Genomic DNA, 24,361 nt, shown 5'->3' with positions numbered 1-24,361 from the left:
GTCAGCTGGCCGTGTGTGAGGCACCATTCCTGGGCAGGCTGCACTTTCTTTCACGCTGGGCAGCTCTCCTTACGGGGCCACTCCTTGCGCGTGGGGCTCCCCTATACGGGGGACACCCCGGTGTGGCACAGCACTCCTTGCGCGCATCAGCACTGCACATGGGCCAGCTCCACATGGGTCAAGGAGGCCCAGGGTTTGAACCGTGGACCTCCCATGTGGTAGATGGACACCCTATCCATTGGGCCAAGTCTGCTTCCCAGAAAAAGCAATTTGAAAAACAAAGAAATCTTTAATGATATGGAAATATATCAAGTGGGAAAATCTGTGGTTTTCAAACCAAGGTTCTTCCCTTCCTCCCCACCCCCATCCCCTTCCAGCTCAGCAAGACACTCTACTGCAGACTGCTGCAGCCAAGATCATGGGGCTCCCACCCCCTCCAACATCTGGACTGAGGGCTTTCTTCCTGGGAGGAGCCCTAAGTTAGCATTTCTCATCTTAACCCCAGTTCTCTATTGTTGAGATGAAGTCCGAAGCAGGTGCAGTTGAGAGGTGAAGGCTCCCTTCATCCACCCAGCTCCCTCTCCTGGAATGGAAGCTCTAGCATGGGCATGGAATGCTTAGGATACTGAGGCCCTATGAGATGATAGTCCCAAGCCAAGAGGACACCAGGCTGCTGGTCCAACCCACTGAAGTCTCAGCATTTGAAGTGATGATGTCACTCAGAAAGAAGTATATTATTTTCTCCACTTCCAGTTCTAGAGCTCTGGCTCAGTAATTTTGCTTGAGGGAATAAGCAAGCTATAAAACAGAGAGCTCTGAATCTCTTCCTAAAGATGCTGACTGCATTTGCAATAGTGTGTGAACAAGGTAAGGCCAAAGGGCACTGTCAAACAGTGGAAACTATGATGACAGGCAATTGGGAAGATACTGGTAGATTCATTGGAGAAATAGGCTAAGTTGTCAGCTGGCTAGTTGCCAGAGAGAACCAGGAAAAGAGACAGCTTAGAAGTGCCCCCCTGAAGTCAAAATAAATCTCAAACATGTATCAGTAGTTACTATAAATGTAAATGATTAACCTCTCCAGTCAAATTGCAGAGATTGGCAGAGAGGATTTTTTTAAAAGCATGACCTAACTAAATGCTGTTTACAAGTGTCAACTTAAATTCAAAGACACAAATAGGTTGAAAACAAAAAGATAGGGGGAAAAATCCCATACAAATAGTAACCAAAAAAGAGCTGGGGAGGCTATACTATTATCAGATAAATTGGACTTCGAGTCAAAATCTGCTATGAGGGACAAAGAAGATCACTATGTACTGATAAAAGGTGACAATTCAACAGGAAGAAAGAACAAGTATAATTACGCATGCACCTAAGAGAAAAGCCCCAAAATAAATGAAACAAATATTGACAGATTAGAAGGTAGAAAAAGACAATTCTACATTAATAGTAGGAGATTTCAATACACCACTTTTAATATTGGATGGAACATCTACAAAAGATCAGTAAAGAAACTGAAGACTTGAATAATACTATAGACCTAACAGGCATATATAGAACACTGCTCCCAACAGCAACAGTATACACAGTCACCTCTAGTGCACATGGGTGATTCTCCAGGATAGACCATATGTGAAGTCACAAAACAAGTCTCAATAAATATAAAAATATTGAAGCCATATAATGTGTCTTCTGTAGCCACAATGAAATGAGGCTAAAAATCAATAACAGAGAGAGACTGGAAATTTCACAAAAATGTAGAAATTAAACACATTCTTTTTTTTTTAAGATTTATTTTTTATTTATTTCTCTCCCCTCCTCCCCGCCCCCCCGGTTGTCTGCTCTCTGTGTCCATTTGCTGTGTGTTCTTCTGTGACCATTTCTATCCTTATCAGCGGCACCGGGAATCTGTGTTTCTTTTTTTGTTGTGTCATCTAGTTGTTGTGTCAGCTCTCTGCGTGTGCAGTGCCATTCTTGGGCAGGCTGCACTTTCTTTCGCGCTGGGTGGCTCTCCTTATGGGGCGCACTCCTTACGTGTGGGGCTCCCCTACGTAGGGACACCCCTGCATGGCAGGGCACTCCTTGCGTGCATCAGCACTGTGCATGGGCCAGCTTCACATGGGTCAAGGGGGCCCGGGGTTTGAACTGCAGACCTCCTAGGTGGAAGGCGGGTGCCCTATCCATTGAGCCAAGTCCGCTTCCCTAAACACACTCTTAAAGAGCACTAATTTTTAAAAAAATTACCAGGGAAACTAGGATATATCCTGAAGTAAATGAAAACAAAAACACAAAATACCAAAACGTGTGGAATACCACCATGGCTGTGCTGAGATGGAACTTTATAACACTAAATGCTTACATTAAAAAATAAAAAGATATCAAATCAGAGGCCTAATGTTACAATTGGAGGATCTAGAAAAAGAGCAAACTAAACCAAAGAAAGCAGAAGGAAGGAAATAACAAAGATTAGAGGAGAGATAAATGACATAAAGCATAAAAAAGGAGACTCAACAAAACCAAAAGTTGGTTCTTTGAAAAGTTCAGTAAAATTGACAAACCTTTAGCTCGACTGACACAAGAAAAAATAATGAAGGCAAAAACAGTTAAAATCACAAATTAAAAGGAGGATATTATTACCAAATGCACAGAAATAAAAGTAATTTTTAAAAAGGATTTTGTGAAAAACTGTATGCCAATGAATTAGATAACCTAGATAAAATGGACAGGTTCCTGGAAACACAAAATCTACTGCCACTGACTGAAGAAGAAATAGAAGATCTCCACAGACCAATAACAACTAAAGAGGTTGAATCAGTAATGGAAAAAGCTCCCGACAAAGAAAAGCCCAGTAACAGATAACTTCTTCATTGGTGACTTTTATCAAACATTCCAAGATGAATCATCACCAATCCTTCTCAAACTCTTCCAAAATATTGAAGAGGAGGGAACACTTAATAATTAATTCTATTAGGCCAACATCACCCTCATACCAAAGCCAGATAAATACAACACAAGAAAATTACAGACCAAGATCCCTTATGAAGATAGAAGCAAATATCCTCAATAAAATATCATCAAAATAAACCCAACAGCATATTAAAAGAATTATGCATCATGACAAAATAGGATTTGTCCCAGGTATACAAAGTTAGTTCAACATAAGAAAATCAATTAATGTAATACCCACACATGAATAGAACAAAGGGAACAAACCACTTGATCATCTTAATAGACACAGAAAGGGCATTTGGCAAAATCCAGCACCCCTTCTTGATAAAAACACTCAGAAAACTAGGAATAGAAAGAAACTTTCAAAGCATGACAAAGGGCATATATGAAACCCATGGCAAACATTATACTCCATGCTTAAAGAGTAAGGGCTTTCCCTCTGAGATCAGGAACAAGGCAATTATGCCCTCTGTCACCACTGTTATTGAACATTGTACTGGAAGTTCTAACCAAAGCAATTAGGCAAGAAAAAGGAAAATAAGTATCTATATAGGAAAAGGAAGAAGTAAAACTTACCCTATTTGCAGATGATATAATCCTATATATACAAAATCTTGAAAACTCCACAACAAAACTATCAGAGTTAATAAAGAAATTCAGCAAAGTGGCTGACAAGGTACAAGATTAACATGCAAAAATCAGCAATGTTTCCATGTGCTGTAATGAACAATCTGAAGAGGAAATTTTTAAAAATTATATTTACAACAACAACTGAAAGAGTCAAATATCTAAGAACAAATTTAACCAAAGCTGTTGTATTAGTCAGCCAAAGGAGTGCTGATGCAAAATACTAGAAATTAGTTTGTTTTTATAAAGGGTATTTATTTGGGTTAGGAGCTTACAGATACCAGGTCATGAAGCATAAGTTACTTCCCTCACCAAAGTCTATTTTCATGTGCTAGAGCAAGATGGCTGCGACGTCTGCCAGGGTTCAGCCTTCCTAAGTTCCTCCCTTCCTTGCTTCTCTCTGGGTTCAGGGTTCCTTGCTTCCCAGGGCTCCAGCTTCAGCATCAAATTCCAACATCAGAACTCCAATATTAAGAACCCCTAACTCTGTCCTTTGCCATGCTTTTTATCTCAGTCCCCACCCACCAAAGGGTGGGCACTCAATGCCTTACTGGCACAAGAGGTTTACATGATTGCATAACAAAGTAAACCTATGAATACAATATAATTTAATACACCTGAAGGAAAAGATCAGTTTACAACATAATCCAACATTTCTTTTTGGAACTCATCAATAATATCAAACTGCTACAGCTGTAAAGGGCTTATACATGGAAATCAACAAAACTTTGCTAAAAGAAATCGAGGAAGACACCAATAAGTGGCAAGACATTAAATGTTCATGAATTAGAAGACTAAATATTATTAAGATGTCAATTCTACCCAAAGCTATTTGCAGATTCTACGTAGTCCCATTGAATCTACAAATAGTCAATTATCAAATTTATATAGAAGGATAAGGGATACCTACAGAGTGGGAGAAAATATTTGGAAACTACATATCTGATAAGATTTTAATTTCCAGGATATATAAAGAAACTACCATTTAACAACAAAAAGACAACTCCGTTTTAAAATGGGCAAGACTTGAATAGACATTTCTCCAAAGATATACAAATGGCCAAAAAGCATATGAAGAGATGCTCAATATCATTAGCCATTAGGGTAATGCAAATCAAAACAACAATGAGATACTTTTTCACACCCATTAGAATGACTACAATTAAAAGTGGAAGACAGAAAGTGCTAGAGAAGATATGGAGGAAATAGGAACACCCACTCATTGCTGGTGGGAATGTAAAATGGTATAGCCACTAAGCAAAACAGTTTGACAGTTCCTCAGGAAGTTAAGTAGAGAATTACCATATAACCCAAAAATCCATTTCTAGATATATACCCAAGAGGATTGAAAGTAGGGACTCAAACAGGTATTTGAACATCAATGTTCATAGCAGCATGATTCACAATTTCCAGAAGATGGAAGAAATCCATGTGTCTATTAATAGATGAAAGGATAAGCAAGATATGGTATATACATATAATGGAATATTATTCAGCCATAAAAGGGAATGAAGTTCTGATACATGCAACAACATGGATATACCTTGAAGACATCATGTTGAATGAAATAATCCAGATACTAAATGACAAATATTGCATGATTTCACTGCTATGAAGTAATTAGAAATAGCAAATTCATAGTGTCAGAATCTAGGATACAGGTTACCAGGGTCCAGTAAAGGAGTAGGGGAGTTAATGTTTAACTGGTACAGAGTTTCTGTTTGGGATGATGGAAATGGGTGATGGTAATGGGTGATGGTGATGGTAGGATAATATTGTAAATGTAATTAACTCCATTGAACCATATATTAGAAGGTGCTTAAAAGGGGAAATTTCAGATTGTATATTTAACTAGAATAAAAAATTTTTAAAAAACCAAATATATGACAGTACAACACAAACAGTCAACTCTAATGAAAACTATTGAACAATTATAAAAATATTGTTACATCTTTTTTAAGGTTGAAATGGCAAATTTATTTTGTACATAATTTACCACAATAAATTTTTAAAAATTCATCAAACTATATCACTCATACATAAGCATACATAAACAATAAGTGTGTGGTAATAATTGTGAACTTAAAAAACAAATATATATAACATCATAGAGGATTCTCACAACTCACCCCACTACCAATACCTTGCATTGTTCTTAAATATTTTTAACTAATGATTAAAGAGCATTGTCAAAATATTACTAATAACCAAAGTATTATCCCCCAACCCACTCTATTATTATCTTTACATCATTTATATATGAACATACATAAACAATAAGTGTATAATAAAAGTTGGAAACTTACAAAGCAAACATACATAACATCATACAGGGGTCTCATACATCAAACCTCCACCAACACCTTGCATTGTTGGGAGACATTCATTACAAGTTATGAAAGAATATTGTCAAAATATTACTACTAATTATAGTCCTTATCTTATATTTGGTCTGTTTTTCCCCCAATCCCTATCATTATTTTTAAATATATTTTTTATGACAGAAGTTGGAAACTTATAAAACAATCATGCACATGTGAAGAATTCCCAAACAACACCCTCTAACAACACACCACACTGTGGTGGAATATTTGTTACAGATAAGATAATATCAGGAAACGGACTTTGGCCCAGTGGTTAGGGCGTCCGTCTACCACATGGGAGGTCCGCGGTTCAAGCCCCGGGCCTCCTTGACCCGTGTGCAGCTGGCCCATGAGCAGTGCTGATGCGCGCAAGGAGTGCCGTGCCGCACAGGGGTGTCCCCCGCGTAGGGGAGTCCCACGCGCAAGGAGTGCACCCATAAGGAGAGCCGCCCAGCGCGAAGGAGGGAGCAGCCTGCCCAGGAATGGCGCCGCCTACACTTCCCGTGCCGCTGACGACAACAGAAGCGGACAAAGAAACAAGACGCAGCAAAAAGACACAGAAAACAGACAACCGGGGGAGGGGAGGGGAATTAAATAAAATAAAATATAAATCTTTAAAAAAAAAAAAAAAAGATAATATCATCTGAATGTTACCACATCCATAATGTACATTTGGCACACATTTTCCATACAGCCCTGTTATTAACACAGTACATCTTTGGTATAGATGCAAGAATGTTATATTATTACCACTAACCACAGGCCGTAGGTCACTCCAGTTGTATTTTTCCCATGCTTCTCCACATTCCCAACACCCTACAGTAGTGATGTACATTTGCTCTAGTTAACAAAGGACACTCTTGCATCTGTACCATCAACCACAATTCTCATCCATCTCTTGGTTTACTGTGCTATTCAGTTCCTAGATAATTCTCTAGCATTCTGTCAATTGGCATTTACATACCTAGACTACCATTTTCAGCCACATCCCATTTATAAACTAGCTATTACTCACTATTTGTTACCATCCACTCTATATATTTCCACATTTTTACAGTAAAGCTAATTAAAACTTCTACATACATTAAACATCAGTAGTCCATCTCAGTCCTCCTCTTATCCACTTTAAGAATTTACCACCTACCAGAAAGTCTTGAAGATATTTTCCTATAATTTCTTCAAGAAGCTTTATGGTTCTTGCCTTTATTTTCAGGTTTTTTATCCATTTTGAGTTAATTTTTGGATAAGGTGCAAGATAAGGGTCCTCTTTTCTTCTTTTGGGTATGCTTATCCAGTTCTTTCAGCACCATTTGTTGAATGGACTTTTCTGCCTGAGTTGTGTGGGTTTGACAGGCTAGTCAAAAATCACTTGACCATACATGTGAGGGTCTGTTTCTGAACCATTTATTTGGTTCCATTGGTCTATGTGTCTGTCTCTATGCCAGTATAATGCTGTTTTTACCACTATGGCTAGGTAATATGATTTAATGTCTGGAGATGAGAGTTTGCTTTTCCTTTTTAAGATGTTTCTGGCTCTACAGGACCCCTTACCCTCCCAAATAAATTTAATAATCATGTTTTCAATTAAAAAAAATGATGGTGGGATTTTTATAGGGATTGCATTAAATCTGTATATCAATTTGAGTAGAACTGACATCTTAATGATATTTAGTCTTCCAATTCATGAGCATGGAATGCCCTTCCACTTATTTAGGACTTTTTAAATTTCTTTTAACACTGAGTTGCAGTTTTCTGAATACAAATGCTCTACTTCATTGGTTAAGTTTATTCCTGACTATTTGAGGTTTATCTGTCATATTTTATTTCCACCACTCTTTGGACTTAATTACTTTTATTGATATAATCTTCATTTCTAGACTCTTTTCCAAGCCTCTCTCCTGTATTTTCACTTCAGGCTCTAGCACACTCTCTAGTATTTCCTGGAAATCTGGGTCTTGGTTAAAATTTCTCTCAGTTTCTGTTTATCTGTGAATATTCTAATCTCACCCTCATTTTTGAAAGACAATCTTGCCAGATATAAGATTCTTGGCTGGAAGTTTTTCTCTGATAGTATCTTAAAAATAGACCACCATCTCCTTGCCTCCATGGCTTCTGGTGAGAAATCAGCATTTAATTTTATTGGGTATGCTTTCTATGCTATACATCGCTTTTCTCTTGCTGTTCTCAGAATTCTCTGTCTTTGGCATTTGACATTCTGATGAATATGTGTCTCGGAGTGGCTCTATTTGGATTTTTTCAGATGGGAGTGTGTTGTGCTTCTTGGACATGGATATCATGTCCTTCAATAGGGTTGGGAAATTTTCTACCATTATTTCTTCAGATATTCCTTCTGCCCCTTTTTCCTTCTCTTCTCCTTCCAGGACACTCATGACATATATATTTACATGTCTTTTGCTGTCATTTAGTTCCCTGAGAACTTGTTCAATTTTTTCCATTCTTTTCTTCATCTGTTTTGTTTTGGTATTTTTTTTGTATGTTCACATTCAGAGGCCATTTCTTCAAGCTCACCAATTCACACTTCTACCTCCTCAAATCTGCTAGTATATGATTCCAATGTTTTTTTAAATTTCATTTTTTGCACCTTTCATTCCCATAAGATCTGCTATTTTTCTATGTATGCTTTCAAATTCTTTGTGCTCATCCAATGTCTTCTTAATATCCTTAATCTCTTTAGCCACCTCATTGAATTTATTAAGGAGATTTGTTTGAACATCTGTGATTAGTTGTCTCAACTCCTTTATGTCATCTGGAGGTTTACTTGTTCCTTTAACTGGGACATATCTTCCTCTTTCTTGGTATGGACTATAAATTTTTGTTGGTATCTTGCCTTCTGGCTTACTAGCATATTTATTCAGGGTGCAGTTTTCTTTTTAGTTTGAGGCTTCCTGCCCTTGCTGGTTGTGCAGTATGTGCCAAGGATGTAGTTGGTGCTGTAAGCTGTGGAGACTCAAGCTGCCCTCATTGTCCCAGGGACTAATGAAGCTTCTCCCAACTTTCTCCTTTGCCAGGGGTAAGGACAGGGTCACAGCTGTGCGGAATAATCCAAGTCTTGCAGGCCTGTACTGTAGTTGCTCAGAGAGACTGATGAAACTTCATGTTCCTTTCTCTCCTGCCTGGGCTGGGGATGGAGTTTCAGGTGTGGGCAGCTAACTATGCAGTGCGGGTCCAAGATGACTGCAGTTGTCCCAGTAGACTTCTGATTATTCAGTCTGTGTCAGCCAAAGGTACCTGCAGTTACCTGGATAGGCTGGTGCAGGGCCTGCCAGACTCCTCCCTGCCAGAGTTGGGGCTGAAGCCTAGCCTAAGGCTACAGACCAACCTGGGAGAAAGAAACTGGTTCCTACTGTCACTGTGATTTTTGGTCAGCTGAGCTTCCCATCATGCTGGGGGTGGAGTCAAAATGGCAGCTACAAGCCTCTTTATGACTTTAACTGTTTTAAACTTTAGCCTTTCCTAGGGTTATACCCTAGCCAGCTGAGTGTACTAATTAGTAACCAAAATCGGTGGCCAACCATCTCCTCCTCCCCTGTTTTTGGGAAATGGAGCTTCCAACTGCAGCCACAGATTTGCTCCTGCAGCAGCTTTTGCTGCCAAAGTTGGATAATCACCAGCCTCCATGGCTTGGCCAGTAATTTCTCAGAGTCTGGTATGGGTCCCACCACCTTCCTCCCTGCCAGAGGTGGGGTTGGGTTTAGGGCTAGAGCTGCAATCTTATCTGGATAGAAAGAAGCTGGTCCCTACCAGCATCATGATTTTCAGTGCACCCTGCTTCCCCTCATGCCAGGAGCAGAGTTAAGATGGCAGCTACCAGTCTCTTTCTGACTTGGACAGGCTCAAACTTTAACTGTTCTTAAGATTGTACTTTAGCCCACTGAATTTACTCATCAGTAGCTTAAGTTGGTACCTAACTATCTCTTCCTCCCCCGTTTTTGGGAAATGGAGCTTTCAGTTCCAGTCACAGAACAGCTCCCAGGAAGGCTTATGCCTCCAGTGGAGGATGGTCACTGGCTTCCGTGGCGTGGAGTGCTCCACTTACGAGTCTTCTCTGCATATGGGCAGTCTCCTCCTTCCATTCCTTCAAGGATGTTGCAGGATGCTCTTCTGGCCTCCTGAAGCCCCCAAACAGGTGCTTCAGGTAGGTCCAGATAGCTCTGGGTGTTCATTAACTTCCCTGTAGGGGAAGCTGGTGCTAAGAGCTCCTTACTCTGCCACCATCTTGCTGGTTGTTCTTGTTACATCAGTTTAAAACAGGTACCCCACTAATACAAATTATTAATAATAGGGAAAAGTGCATGTGTGGGGGGGATAAAAGGAAACTGTTTATTCTGCATGATTTTTCTGTAAACTTGCAACTTTTCTGCTAAAAAAAGAAAAGTTCACACACAAATCTCACACATGGACCTGGAGAATTATCCCTTCAAAGAAACCAAATTTTATTTGAATACTCTGTGAAGCAATTTATGCCCCCAGGGCACTGCAGAAAACATCAAAGCAATAAACCATCAATTAGTGGAGTTTAGCTGCTTGGTGTGGTCAGAAAAATAGAGGCAAGACACTCCTCCAAACCCACAGTCATTCCAGGGTGATTGTGGGCCTACCCAAAGTTGCACCTCTGTGAGGCAACATCAGAATCTGAACTCTGTGGGGGTAAAATTGATTTCACTAAAATAATCCAGTCAATTATTAAACAAATAAACGATTAACAATAGCAAGTTCCAGAATAGAGGAACCAGTCAGTATTCAGAGTTGAGACAGCATATTGTCCAAAATGTCAAATTTCCAACAAAAAATGATGAGGCATGTAAATAAGAAAGGGAAATATAACCAATACACTGGAAAAAGCAGGCAACAGAAACTGCCTGTGAGAAGGACCAGATGTCAAATTTATCAGAAAAAACTTCAAAATAGCCCTTATAAACATGTTCACAGAATGAAAAGAAGCTGATTAAAGAATTAAAGGAAACTGATTAAAGAAGTAAAGGAAGTTATAATAAAAGGTTGTAAAAAATAAAGAATATCAGTAAAGAAAAGATTTTTTTTAAAACCAATGGAATTTATGTAGTTGAAAATTACATTAACGGAAATAAAAAAATTCATTAGAGAAGCTCAAGGGTAGATTTAAACTGTCAGAAGAAAGATTTTAAAACTTTCAAAGAAATAATGGCTGAAAACTTTTCAAATTGAAAAACAGTAACTTACACATCCAGGAAGCTCAAAGAACTCCATGTAGGATAAATGCAAAAAGCTCCACAGACAGATTCATCAGATTAAAACTGCAGAAAACTAAATACAATGAAAGAATTTGAAAGCAGCAAGACAGAAACAACTCATCACTAATAAAAGAACCCCAATAAGATTATCAATTTACATCTCAGCAAAACAAGGGAGACCAGAGGGCAGAGAGATAACATATTCAATGTGCTCAGAGAAAAAAAAATTGAAAACTTAGAATCATGTATTCAGAAAGCACCTTTCAAAAATGAAGGCAAAACAAAGACTTTCCCAGAAAAAGAAAAACTGAGAGAATATGTTGCTAGCACACTTACCTTACAAGAAATACTAAAGGAAGTTCTTTAGGCTGAAAGCAAGTAATTCCAGAAAATAACATATGAATCCAAAAAAAAAAAAAAGAGAGAGAGAGAGAAGAGATAGTAAGCAAAATAATTATATAATTATAAAAGACAGTAGAAATGTTTATTTCTTCTCTTTTCTTAGCTGATTTAAAAACAATTGTATAAAATAATATGTACTAATGTATTGCTGGGTATAGAAGATATAGAAATGTAATATATTTTCAAATAGCAACACAAAAGAGGAGGTGGGAGCAAAGCTGTATTGTGCTAAGGAAATGATTCCGGATGGTAACTCAAATCCACAGGAACAAATGAAGATATCCATAAGTGATAAATAAGGAGATAAATATAATAAAAGTTATAAATATATACTTTTCCTCTTCTTTCCTCAGTTTCTTTAAATGACATATAAAGTAATAATTATGGCAATGTAATGTTGGATTTGTAACATTTAGAGATGTAAAATGTATAACATTAATTTCACAAACATGGGAAGGAAACAAATATATATAGAAGTAAAGTTTCTGTATCTCACTGGAATTAAGTTAGCATAAATCAGAGACTGATTCTGATAAATTAATATGGAAAGCATTAGAGTAACCACAAAGGAAGTAACCCAAAAATATATAATGAGAAAATATGAAAGAAATGCTACATTAGAAAACACTTAATCCAAAAGAAAGCAGTAAAGATGGAAGAGAAGAACCAAAAAGACATAAGTTAAAAAAAAAAAGCAAAGTGACAGGTGTAAATTCAGCTATTTTATCAATATAATTATATCTCATAATAATATTAGATGTGAATGGATTAAACAATCCAATAAAAAGGCTAAGAATGTCAGACTGGACTAAAAAAAAGATCCAACTATATGCTGTCTATAAGAGACAAACTTTATAATCAAAGATACAAGTCAATTATCAATTGAGAGTAAAGGATGGAAAAAGATATATCATGTAATCAGAAACTCCAAGAAAGCTCAAGTGGTTATTTTAATATCAGAGACATTTTATAGTGATAAAAGAGCCAATATATCAGGAAGACGTATCACTTAACAACAAAGCACCAAAATACATAAAGCAAAACTTACAAAAATGAAGCGAAAAATAATTCAATAATTGTTGGAAAATTCAATACCTCACTTTCAATAATGGAAACATACACTCTTGCAGGTGCTTTGAAAGCATTCTGACAGTTTGTCAAATGATTAAAAATAGAGTCACTGGAAGCAGATGTAGCTTAAGTAGTTGAGCACTAACTTCCCCCCTATGATGTTCAGGTTCAATCCCTGACCCCAGTAACAAAAAAATAAAAAATAAAAGAGTTACCATACGACCCAGTAATTCCACTCCAAGAGAAATGAATACCTATGTCCACACAAAAACTTATACATGAATGTTTATAGAGGCATTATTCATAATAGCCAAAAGAAAAAAACCCATCAACTGATGAATGGATAAACAAATGTAGTGTAACCATTTAATGAAATATTATTCTGTCATATGAAGCAATGAAGTACTGATAAATGAAACAATATGAATCTTAAAAATATTATGCTTAAAGTTCAGGACACCAGACACAAAAGACCATATATTGTATGTTCCATGTATATGAAATATACAGAATAAATAGGCAAATCCATAGGACAGAAATAGATTAGTGGTTGCTCAGGGATGGGGGAGGCATGAGAAGATAAGTGGGTGATAGCTAAAGAGTATGGGATTTCTTATTGAGGTAATGAAATTATTCAAAAATTGTGGTGATGGTTACAAATATATGTGAGTGTATTAAAAACTATTGAATTGTACACTTTAAATAAACAAATTGTATGGTGTGTGAATTATATTTCAATTAAGTTGTTTTTAAAAACGGTCTAAGGTTTCAGCTTTTATATCAGAAACTCATGGATTTACAGCCCAAGACTGTAAGAAATATCGCTCAACACTATTCATTCTATAACTCAGAACAGGAAGAATTTGGCTACTGACCTCGATTCCCCATATACCGTGAGACCAAAAATGTGCTCCTACATTGGAAGAGACATGAGCATCATCATGGTAGTTATGGGTCAATAAACCAGTTTCCTGAGCTTCTGGGAAGTAGATGTAGGCTGGCCTCGCTGCCTACCCCTTGCTTGCTTGTGATCTTGCCAATCTACCTGCTCTCATGGGGCATGTTCTCAGCAGCAACCCAGTACAAGCCAGAAGCTTATGCTCTAGCTTTCTCCCATTCCTGGAGTATGAAAAGACCATTTTTAATAAATAAGCAATTATCCTAAATGGTATCACCCAAACAGCATCTTTTTCACCCTCAAATTCTGTGCTTGGGACCACTTGACTGCACTGATATATATTTTTTTCTTTTTTTTTTAAGATTTATATTTACTTTTCTCCCCTTCCCCGACGTGGTCTGCTCTCTCTGTCCATTTGCTGTGTGTTCTTCCGCCTCCGCTTGCATTATCCAGCGGCACTGGGAATCTGTGTCTCTGTTTTGTTGCATCATCTTGCTGCGTCAGCTCTCCGTGTGTGTGGTGCCACTCCTGGGAGGGCTGCACTTTTTTCACACAGAGCGGCTCTCCTTGCAGGGTGTACTCCTTGTGCATGGGGCACCCCTAAGCAGGGGGGCCCCTGCGTGGCACAGCACTCCTTGCGCGCATCAGCACTGCACATGGGCCAGCTCACCACACGGGTCAGGAGGCTCTGGGTCTTCCACATGGTAGACAGACGCTCTATAAATCGAGCCATATCCGCTTCCATGTGATATATTTTCAACAAGGTATCCTGCTCTAGAAATGCTGCCTTGTTTGACTCCTGAAGAAATAAAGCCTGTTACAAGTTTGTAAAAAATTTTACCTTAAATCAGAGTATCTATAAATAGTTCAAAAATAAAAAAATAGGGCATCAAAGGAAATGCCTTTTTCACATTGCCAAAAGTTCTCCTCTAGGTCTCCAAAGTCCAGTTTTGGTTATCTGTTGATATTAGTATGAGGAACCAGGATCAAACTTATTACTATGCAAAAATTAATTTCTGGAAGTAAAATCATACATATGGTTTAAAAAGTAAACCATCCATCTAGGCATGAAAATGAGTTGTCTAAAAAAGAGTTATTTAGGGAAAAACATGAAAGTCTTCAAGTGGAACAGGAAAGGTTCACCAGGATTTACCATGGCATGTTTGAAATATTATTCAAACTAATTTCCTTTGCTCTGATTCTACAATCACTAAGCACTATTCCATTTATAAATATGTCCTTCGTAACTGCATTCCAAAAACTAGAATCCCTGAATGGCAGAAACAAATACCCGGACACTGGAATGGCATATTTTCTGGAAATAAATAAATAGTCTCTTTTAATAAAATTTCTTGTTTGTTGTCTTGAGGATTTAGTTAGTATAAGTCAGACTCTAAGAACCTAATAAACTCTGGAAGACATGGCAAAAAACAAGAAACTTTGCTTACAAACCAGAGGACTAAACCCCTTGCTTTGATTACCCCACCAAACCACTGGTTCTCTGAAAACCAGCTTACTGGCCACTGTTTGCCTCCATGGCATCTCTATTCTGACAATATCTCTGTCTTGAATATCAATTACCAAGGTGTAACACGAATGATGCCGTTTGTTGATTTCCCTCCCTCGAAATATTACCCACTGGATTCCATTCTCTTTTGCACATATAGAAAAAGGAGAACTTCAAGATTAGGTTTGGGAAAGTGGACTTGGCCCAATGGATAAGGCATCTGCCTACCACATGGGAGGTCCTCGGTTCAAACCCCGGGCTTCCTTGACCCATGTGGAGCTGGCCATGCACAATGCTGATGTGCCCTGTGCCACACCAGGGTGTCCCCCGCGTAGGGGAGCCCCACGCGCAAGGAGTGCACCCAGTAAGGAGAGCCGCCCAATGCGAAAGAAAGTGCAGCCTGCCCAAGAACGGCGCTGCACACACGGAGAGCTGACACAACAAGATGACTCAACAAAAAGAAACACAGATTCCCGGTGCCGCCGATAAGGATGGAAGTGGTCACAGAGGAGCACATAGTGAATGGACAGAGAGCAGACAACTGGGGGGGGGGGGGAGGGGAGAGAAATAAATAAAAAATAAATCTTTAAAAAAAAAAATTAGGTTTGTTGCTGATGTCTATACTTCAAAGTAGGAACAAAACAGAGATGAAAACCCTTAGAGCTATGCTTTGTATTCACTGAAATAGAATTTATAGACTCTAACATTACTTCAAATCCATTTCCATAGTTATACTCATTTCCCCCTATAAAATATTATCCACTATTGCAAATTAGTAGTAGGCCAATGGTAGAAAAAATTATTTTAATAATGCATATATATATTTATTGATCTTGGCTACTGTCCAGTCTACCATGCCATGTTAACCAAGTTAACATATAACTATAATTATAATTTGGCTAATAAATATTGATGGCCTTTCCATTTGGTCTTTATGGAGATGCTTCTGGCAACTCATGAACAAGAGATGCTTTTCAAGTTAGTTATAATGATAATGGAACCTAGCATTTTATCTTTTAAATATAGTCTTATCAACCAGCACACACAAACTAAATGTCTTCCAAGTATTTAAATGTAAAAATTAGAGAGAATTTCACAGTTTGCTTCTTGTTTAAGGGTGGCATCTCAAAATATGGACTATTTAATTTTTAAAAACGTCTTTTAAAGATAAATATATGAGCCAAAAAGACATGCAAGACTTGCACGAGAAAAATGAGTCCTAAATTTCGTTTCCAAAATCTGATAAATGAAAACATATATTCTGTTAAGAAAAATGAGAGACAATCCCCCTCCCACTTTTAATCTCAAAAGGAGGATGTATAAAGTATTGCAATCCCCAGAAAGCAATATTGACTCACAGTAGTCTATGTGATTTCACACATTTGGGACTATACTAGTCCAAATAGATATAGAAATACACAGATATACATTAAGTGAAGATTTCCTACATTACTTATGAAATTCAGAAATCTTTCCTTAAATATTAATTTTTTATGGTTTTTCACATTCCAAGCATAGAAATGTGCTATTAAATGGGCCTACAACAAATTTATTGAAAATACCTTGTGCCTCAAATTCTTTAAATATTTTAAAATGCAATGAAACCAATGCACTCATATAAATCTTTACTAAATTAGTGTCAGTGTGTTCAGATATAAAAGAAACATGAGCTCTACCTAATACCAGACAACTTCAATTTATTGCATTAAAGAAAAAGATAGATCCAAAAAAGGTCAACTAGAGGCTTGTTTGTTAGGAATGAGCTCTTTGCAGAAATACCACATCACCTCAAATCTTTTGAAAAATAGCAGAATGGTAGTGCACTGGCAAGAAGAATCAGAGTGAACTAACAATTAACTATGATACAATAATCCCAAAAGCCTCTCTAGTCTCAGGAGAGAGATTGCTCAACATGTCAAAAGGAACACAGATTTTGCACAGTATATTAAAAAAATTATACACCATTATCAAATGGGATTTATTCCAGGTCTGCACAGGTGGTGCAACATAAAAAGATCAATTAATATAACACACCACCTTAATAAATTGAAGGGAAAAAAACACATGATCATCTCAATTGTTATAGAAAAGGCATTTGACAAAACAGCATCCCTTCTTGATAAAAACAGTCAGAAAACTAGGAATAGAAGGAACCATCTTCAATATGATAAAGGGCATATATGAAAAACCCAAAACTAACATCATACTCATGGTGAAAGCCTGAAAGCTTTCCCTCTAAGGTCAGGAACAAGGCAAGGATGCCCACTGACACCACTATTATTCAACATTGTACTAGACGTTCTAGCCAGAGTAATTATGCAAGAAAAAGAAATAAAAGGCATCCGAATTGGAAAGGAAGAAATAAAACTTTCCTTACTTGCAGATAACATGATCCAATATAGATCAAAACTGGAAAAATCCACAACAAAGATCCTAGAATCAATAAATAAATTCAGTAAAGTGGGAGGGTAAAAGATCAACATGCAAAAATCAGTAGTGTAATTGGGAATGAATATGGCTCAAGCCATTAAATACCTGATTCCTACATGGGCAGTCCTGGGTTGGTGCCCAGTGCCTCCTAAAGCAAGAAAAAGCAAACAAACAACAAGCAAACAAACAAACAACTCAGGCTTGTTGATGTGGCTCAGTGGTGAGTGCCAGCTTCCCACATATGAGGTCCAGGGTTCAATCCCTGGCCCCAGAACTTCAAAAAGAAAAAAAAATCAATAATGTTTCTGATAATAGTAATAAACAATCTGAGAAGAATATCAAGAAAAAAATTCCATTTACAATAGCAACTGAAAGAATCACATACCTAGAAAAAAAATTAACTAAGAATATAAAGGACTTAGACACAGAAAACTATAAATCATTGCTAAAAAATAAAAAAGGAAGACCTAAATAAATGGAAAAGCATTCCATGTTCATGGTTTGGAAGACTAAATATTATTAAGATGTCAATTCTACCAAAAACAATTTTTAAATTCCATATAATCCCAAGAAAAATTTCAACAGCCTGCTTTGCAGAAATGGAAAAACCAATCATCAAATTTATATGGAAAGGTAAAGTTTCCTGCATAGCAAAAACCATCTTGAAAACGAAAGAAGGAATTTGGAGAACACAAACTCCCCGATTTTAACACATATTACAAAGATACAGTAGTCAAAATAGCATGATACTGGAACAAGGATAGATATATTTATCAATGGAATTGAATTGGGCATTCAGAAAACAAACTCTCACATCTGTAGTCAATTGATTTTTGACAAAGGTGCTATGTCCACTCAATTGGGAAAGAATACTCTCTCCAAAAAAATGGTGCTGGGGAAACTGGATATCCATATGTATTTTAGTTTCCTAGACTGCTCAAACTAATACCATGCAATGGGTTGGTTTAAACAATGGGAATTTCTTAGCTTATAGTTCTGAGGCTAAAAGAAAATCCAAATCAAAGCAATGCTTTGATTTGAAAAACCCACAACATCATACTCATGGCGAAAGACTGAAAGCTTTCCCTCTAAGATCAGGAACAAAGCAAGAATGCCCACTGACACCACTATTATTCAACACTATACTAGAGGTTCTATCTAGAGCAATTATGCAAGAAAAAGAAATAAAAGGCATCCAAATTGGAAATGAAGACGTAAAACTTTCCCTACTTGTAGATAACTTAATATAGATGACTAAAGACTGGGGATACACACCACGGCATCTCCTGGCCTCTCTTTCTTTTCTGGGTTCCAGATGAAGGACTCCAGTAAAGGATTGAGAACAATCATTATTGAGGTGGGTTACACATTAACTAAAGTACCTCATCAGCAGGTTCCTACTTACAATGGGTTCACACCCACAGGGATGAATTAAATTTAAGAACATATTTTTCTGGCGTACATGTAGCTTCCAACCACCACAATATATAAAAATATGAAGGAAGATCCCTACTTCATACTTTATACAAAATTAACTCAAAATGGATGAAAGACCCAATTATTAGAACCAAAACTATAAAACTTCTAAAAGTTAGGGAAGCATCTTTAGAGCCTGTGTTAGACAATGATTTCTTGGACTTTAAACCAAAAGTACAAGCAACAAAAGAAAAAAATAGATAAATATGACAAAATTTGAAAAAAAAAAAGACTTTTGCACATCAAAATAAAAAGACAACCTACAGAGTGGTAGAAAATATTTGGGAATCACAAATCCAATCAAGGTTTATTTTCCAGATTATATAAACAAATTCTACAATTCAACAAGAAAAAGTTGCAATTTATAAATGGAAAAAGATTTAAATAGACACATCCCCAAAAAGATAAACAAATGGACAAAAAGCACATGAAAAGACTAGGGAAATTGCAAATCAAAACCACAATGCACACCCTCTAGAATGGCTACTTAAAAAAAACAACCAGAAAAACACAAGTGTTGGAGAATATATAGAGAAATAGAAATGCTCACTTTATTGGTGGGAATGTAATATAGTACAGCCAAGGTGGAAAACAGTATAGCAATTTCTTAGAAAGTTAAGTTTAGAATTACCATATTACCCAGCAAACCCACTTCTATGTAAATATCCAAAGGAATTCAAAGCACAGACTCAAACAGCTATTTCTACACCAATGTTCATAGTGGCGTTACTCACAATTGCCAAAAGATAGAAACAAGCCAAGTGTCTATTAACCTATGAATGGATAAACAAAACATGGTATACATAATTGACAGGTTGAAGTTCTTTTATGAATCCCAAAAAGAAAAAGATTGCGTTCTCGAACTAATCCATTCCTGTGGGTGTGGGGCCCTTTTGAATGGACTACATCAGTGAGGTATGACTTAGGTTGGGTCTCCACCCTCTGGTTGGGTCTTAAATAATTGGAGACACAGAGAAAGGAAACTGCCATTTTGATCCTGTCATGTGAGAGAAAGGTAAAAGGAGAGAGAGAGAGGACTTCAGGTTCGTTTACAGCTGCAGAAAGGCAGAGAAGTTGCAAGAGGCCAAGAAAGGTCCAGGAGTCTGGAATCACCAGAGCACAGAGCCATGGAATGAGACCGCCAAGCGGTTCAGCTTAAGGCTGAGGAGATGCACCCTGCCATATGCCTGATTGCCACGTGGCAGGACACCAGGATCACAGTAGCTGATTTTGGTGAGAAAGCATCTCTGATGGTGCCTTGATACGGACATTTCACGGCCTCAGAACCATAAGCTTTTTTTTTTTTAACCTCAAATAAAATTCCCAATTTAAAAGATACTTTGCTTTGAAAGTCCTTTGGCAAACTAAAACAGTATGCTATGGAATATTATTTGGCCATAAAAAGAAATGAATTTCTGATACATGCAACACCATAGATGAATCTTGAAGACATCTTGCTGAGTGAAAAATGACAGACACAAAAGGAATAAGTATTATCTGGTCTCACTGATATGAGATAATTAGAATAAGCAAATTCACAGATTGAGAAACTAGAATACACCTTACCAGGGGAAGGGATGGGTATAGGGAATGGGGAGTTTATGCTTTATGTGTACAAAATTTCTGTTTGAAGTGATGGAAAAGTTTTGGCTAGTGATGTATGGTGGTGATGGTAGGACAACATTTTGAATGTAATTAATACCAGAATTATATATTTGAATGTGGTTAAAAGGGGAAATTTTAGGTTGTACTAGAGTAAAAAATTTTTTAAAAACATAAGACTGTACAACACAAGCAGTGATTCCTAATATAAACTATGAACTTTATTATAACAGTACAATTATAATAATATTGTTTCAGCAATTATAAAAAGGCACCCCATTAACACAAAGTATTAACACTAGGGAAAACTATATATTTAAGGGGTGTATATAAGAACTCTGTATGTTATAAATGATTTTTCTGTAAACCTATAACTTCTCTAATATATACATATATACATACACACATAAATCAGATTAGAGTTGTGCAAAAGAAATGGATCGCTGTGCAAACCCTGCCAAGGTCCTATTTAAATCAGCTGAGTGCTATAAAGCCTTCTATAGTCATCATTCCTGGGGAATTACCCCAACTCACAGTCCTGTCGGGGAACTTCTGTCACACACCCTCATCCCCCATCCACAGGAATGAAATTCGGCCTTCTGGTTTGTACCGTATGACCCCACCTCCCTGAGTGTCCCTGGCCACAACCAGGCCTGTCAGAACCTCTCTCCCAGTTATTGGAAATTGTGAGAGAGGCCAGTCAGTCAACCACTCTGCTCCTTGATCTTAGTACATGCACGTACAAGAGCTGTGGTGCAACCATGTTAGTCACATTCACAGCAAAGAAGCAAAAACTCAAATGCAGAGAGAGAGACAGGAAGTAAAAGTGAAGAGAGAAGCAGAGGCAAAAGTCCATGCAGTGTTGATGAGAAGAGGGGAGGGAAAAAGAAACACTACCTGGTTTCCAATATCATTCCTTCTTTTTTCTAGTCCCTCAATTTTAGCTGCATCATTTTCTCTGGCCCCATTTTCCCTTAAGCTAGTTTGAGCGAGTTCTACAAATTAGTCCATCATCATTCTTCTGACCTTCCACTTTCAGATATCTAATCATGTCCCACCCTCTTCCCACAATGTGGGAAATAACATATTTCTGCTTTCTAGCTGCTGCTTGGTAATCTTTTGCAGTTATATCTATTTGAAAATGTCTCTCTAAATGTCTATTGTGGGAGCAAATGAAGCAAGTTTGAAATAATCAGTGTTTGATCTCACTTCTCTCTTGAATTTGGGACTTTTAGGTACCTTTATTAAAAATTCTTTCCTCTTAAAACTATGTACTTACCTTTTATCATAACCAGAAACATACAACCAACAGCAGATTCTAGCAACAATACTTAAGAAGCAGTTGTTTTTCCCTTCTCTTTGATTTCTGGTCAGTCTGTCTGGTGTACCTACTTCCAAGTTTTAAATAATAAAAAGAACAGAAAAAGACCTTCTATCTGACTTCCATAGTTTTTAAATGATTTAGCACATTGACCTGCCAAAAGACCCAAGGCTCAAAAACCCTAAAAAGGTCTTATAATAATAGAGTTTCTCTTCAGGACAATCTTCCCTTACGCATCCCTAAATCAGTTGGTTCAATATTTTAAAAGTCCCCTAACAAGCTATCCTACTCCAAATCTCTGCAAAACCAGAAAGGAGGATTGTGTTTAGGAGCAGGCAACCAGAGAATTCCAAGTAAAATCAGAGCCAAAAGTAAAGAATCAGCAAGGAGGCAGTTCCAACCTTAGATATAATATGGATTATTTGAAAATATATATTGGCACAGAGTTTTGATTATCCAAGTCTTTTTTTTTTTTTTTTAGATGGTGTGGGGCTCAAAATTTTCCTGATTGAGATTTCACACCATGGTTGTAAATGCACAAGAAGTACATGAAAGTCACATTTCTTGGTAATATAGGTGCGTGAGACATTTCCGTCTCGGTGCACTATAAGGAACTCTTTGTCTTTTGCTGTGGGAGGGTCTTTCTTGACCCCCTGCCTCTTCCTCCTCCTATTCAGTAACTGTCTGATGAAAACTTTCATGTGACACTCTGTGCACACCAATCCCTGACTGAAAAATGCGTTCCAGTGTAAAAAGGTTTATTAAACAGATGATAATAACCTGCTCTTTTCTCTCATCCCTAAAGGAGGGGAGAAAAAAGTATAAAGACTTTTAAATCAATAAAAGTGTTCTACAAAATCTCTTAGTTTGCCAGTGCTGCTGTGAGTGGGTGAGCTTAAACATCAGGAATGTTACCTCACTATTTTGGAGGTTAGATGTCCCACATCAAGGCACGGCCAGTCTGTGCTCTCTCCCAGCATCTGCAGCATTTTGGTGCTGGCTAGCCAGCAATCCTTGGTGTGCCTTGCTTGTAGATGCGTCTTTGCCCTCATCACATGGCAGTCTCTCTCTCCTTCTCTGGCTTCTCCTGATTGGATCCAAATGTCCTCTGCTTATAAGGACTTCAGCCATATTGGATTAAGCCCCATCCTGATTCAGTTTGGCCTCATCCAAATAGGTCCTATTTACAAACGAGTTTATGCCCACAGGACCGGAGGTTACAACTTGTACATGTCTTTGTGGGGCTTCACGAGTCAATCTACCACACCCTGATAACCAGTTCCAAAGCAAATGACTGCCTCAGCTCAGTGGAGGCATTTTCTTTTCCGAGGTATTTAGAATGTGGGAGAATGTGAGATAATCTGGAGCCGGGCCTCTTCAAGTTGCTTGCAGGCATTTGGTTTTATTAGTAAAAACTTCCAAGCATGCCTAACATTTTTATTAGACTGCCTTCCATTTGTGGAAATAGTAAAAAATAGTAGTCACAGTCACGGGGACACTTTAACAATTTATTTAAAACTCATATTAATTCATGGATTTTACCCATTAGCCACATGCCTTTCTGTAAATTGGATCTGAGAACTCAGGAGCTAACATCTCCATTTTAAGAATTGTACTCGGGCCTCCATCTTCTCACACAGTTCCCTTCTTCTGGTACCTTGACCCCAAAAAGTATCTGCTGGCCCAGGGAACCTGAAACCATTGATTCCACTACCTTCTCCAGGTCTCTTGGTCTCTCATGTTATCACTTTTCTCCTTTTCAGCTTAGCTTTCCTAGTCCATCATGATAATTGTTCCCTTGGTTAGACCTTTCGCTCCCCGGACCCTCTTTCACTTTGTCTTACTCACTTGGCAAAACTCCAGCTCCTGCTTAACCCATGCCTGCAACTGCTCAGCTGAATGTGGCTGGATACAAGCTGGACCCTGTTTAACTTCACGACCATAACCTTCAAGCAGCCCCCAAGGTGGACAGGCCATTTCACTATCTTTCCCTAGTCCACGTACTCTCGCTTTCCTAGACCGTTTCATATCTTCCTTTTCCTCAAACCTCTAACACTTCCTCACCTAGCCTCTTGTTCAGCTGCTCACCTTGCTTCCTCTGTAAATGAGAAAATTGAAGCAATCAGTAGAGGCTGTCCATGAGCTCCTATTATCACATTTACCAACCCATCGGAATCTGTGCCATACACGCTGCCTTTTTCTGATGTTGTGAATACACTGTGTTTATTTGGGAACCAGATTCCATCCCCTCTCACCTACTAGAGAAAATCACTCCAGCAATCCTCTTCTTGTCATCACTGTTAGTCATCTCTACTACCCTTTCTACCAGCAGACACACAAATATATTTATTCCATCTTAACTATTGCTTACAGCCTGCTTACTTGACATCTCCATGTGAATGGCTCATAGGTATCTGAAACTTAACTCCTGATCTTCCATTGCCCTGACGGCATCTTCTAGTTCTACCTTCCAAATATCCCTTA

General features: G+C 37.8%; 1 pseudogene; it reads right to left on the bottom strand.

Moving 5' to 3' along the window:
- The window catches only part of LOC101433580 (protein CUSTOS pseudogene), a 29,305-nt pseudogene extending 5,451 nt beyond the window's left edge, over positions 1 to 23,854 (bottom strand).
- Between the last annotated feature and the right edge of the window lie 507 nt (positions 23,855 to 24,361).

The sequence above is a fragment of the Dasypus novemcinctus genome, chromosome 13 (assembly GCF_030445035.2).
Source record: "Dasypus novemcinctus isolate mDasNov1 chromosome 13, mDasNov1.1.hap2, whole genome shotgun sequence".
NCBI classification, from domain to species: Eukaryota; Metazoa; Chordata; class Mammalia; order Cingulata; family Dasypodidae; genus Dasypus; species Dasypus novemcinctus.
The sequence above is the reverse complement of the archived record's forward strand: the minus strand, read 5'-3'. Positions and strand labels throughout refer to the sequence as shown.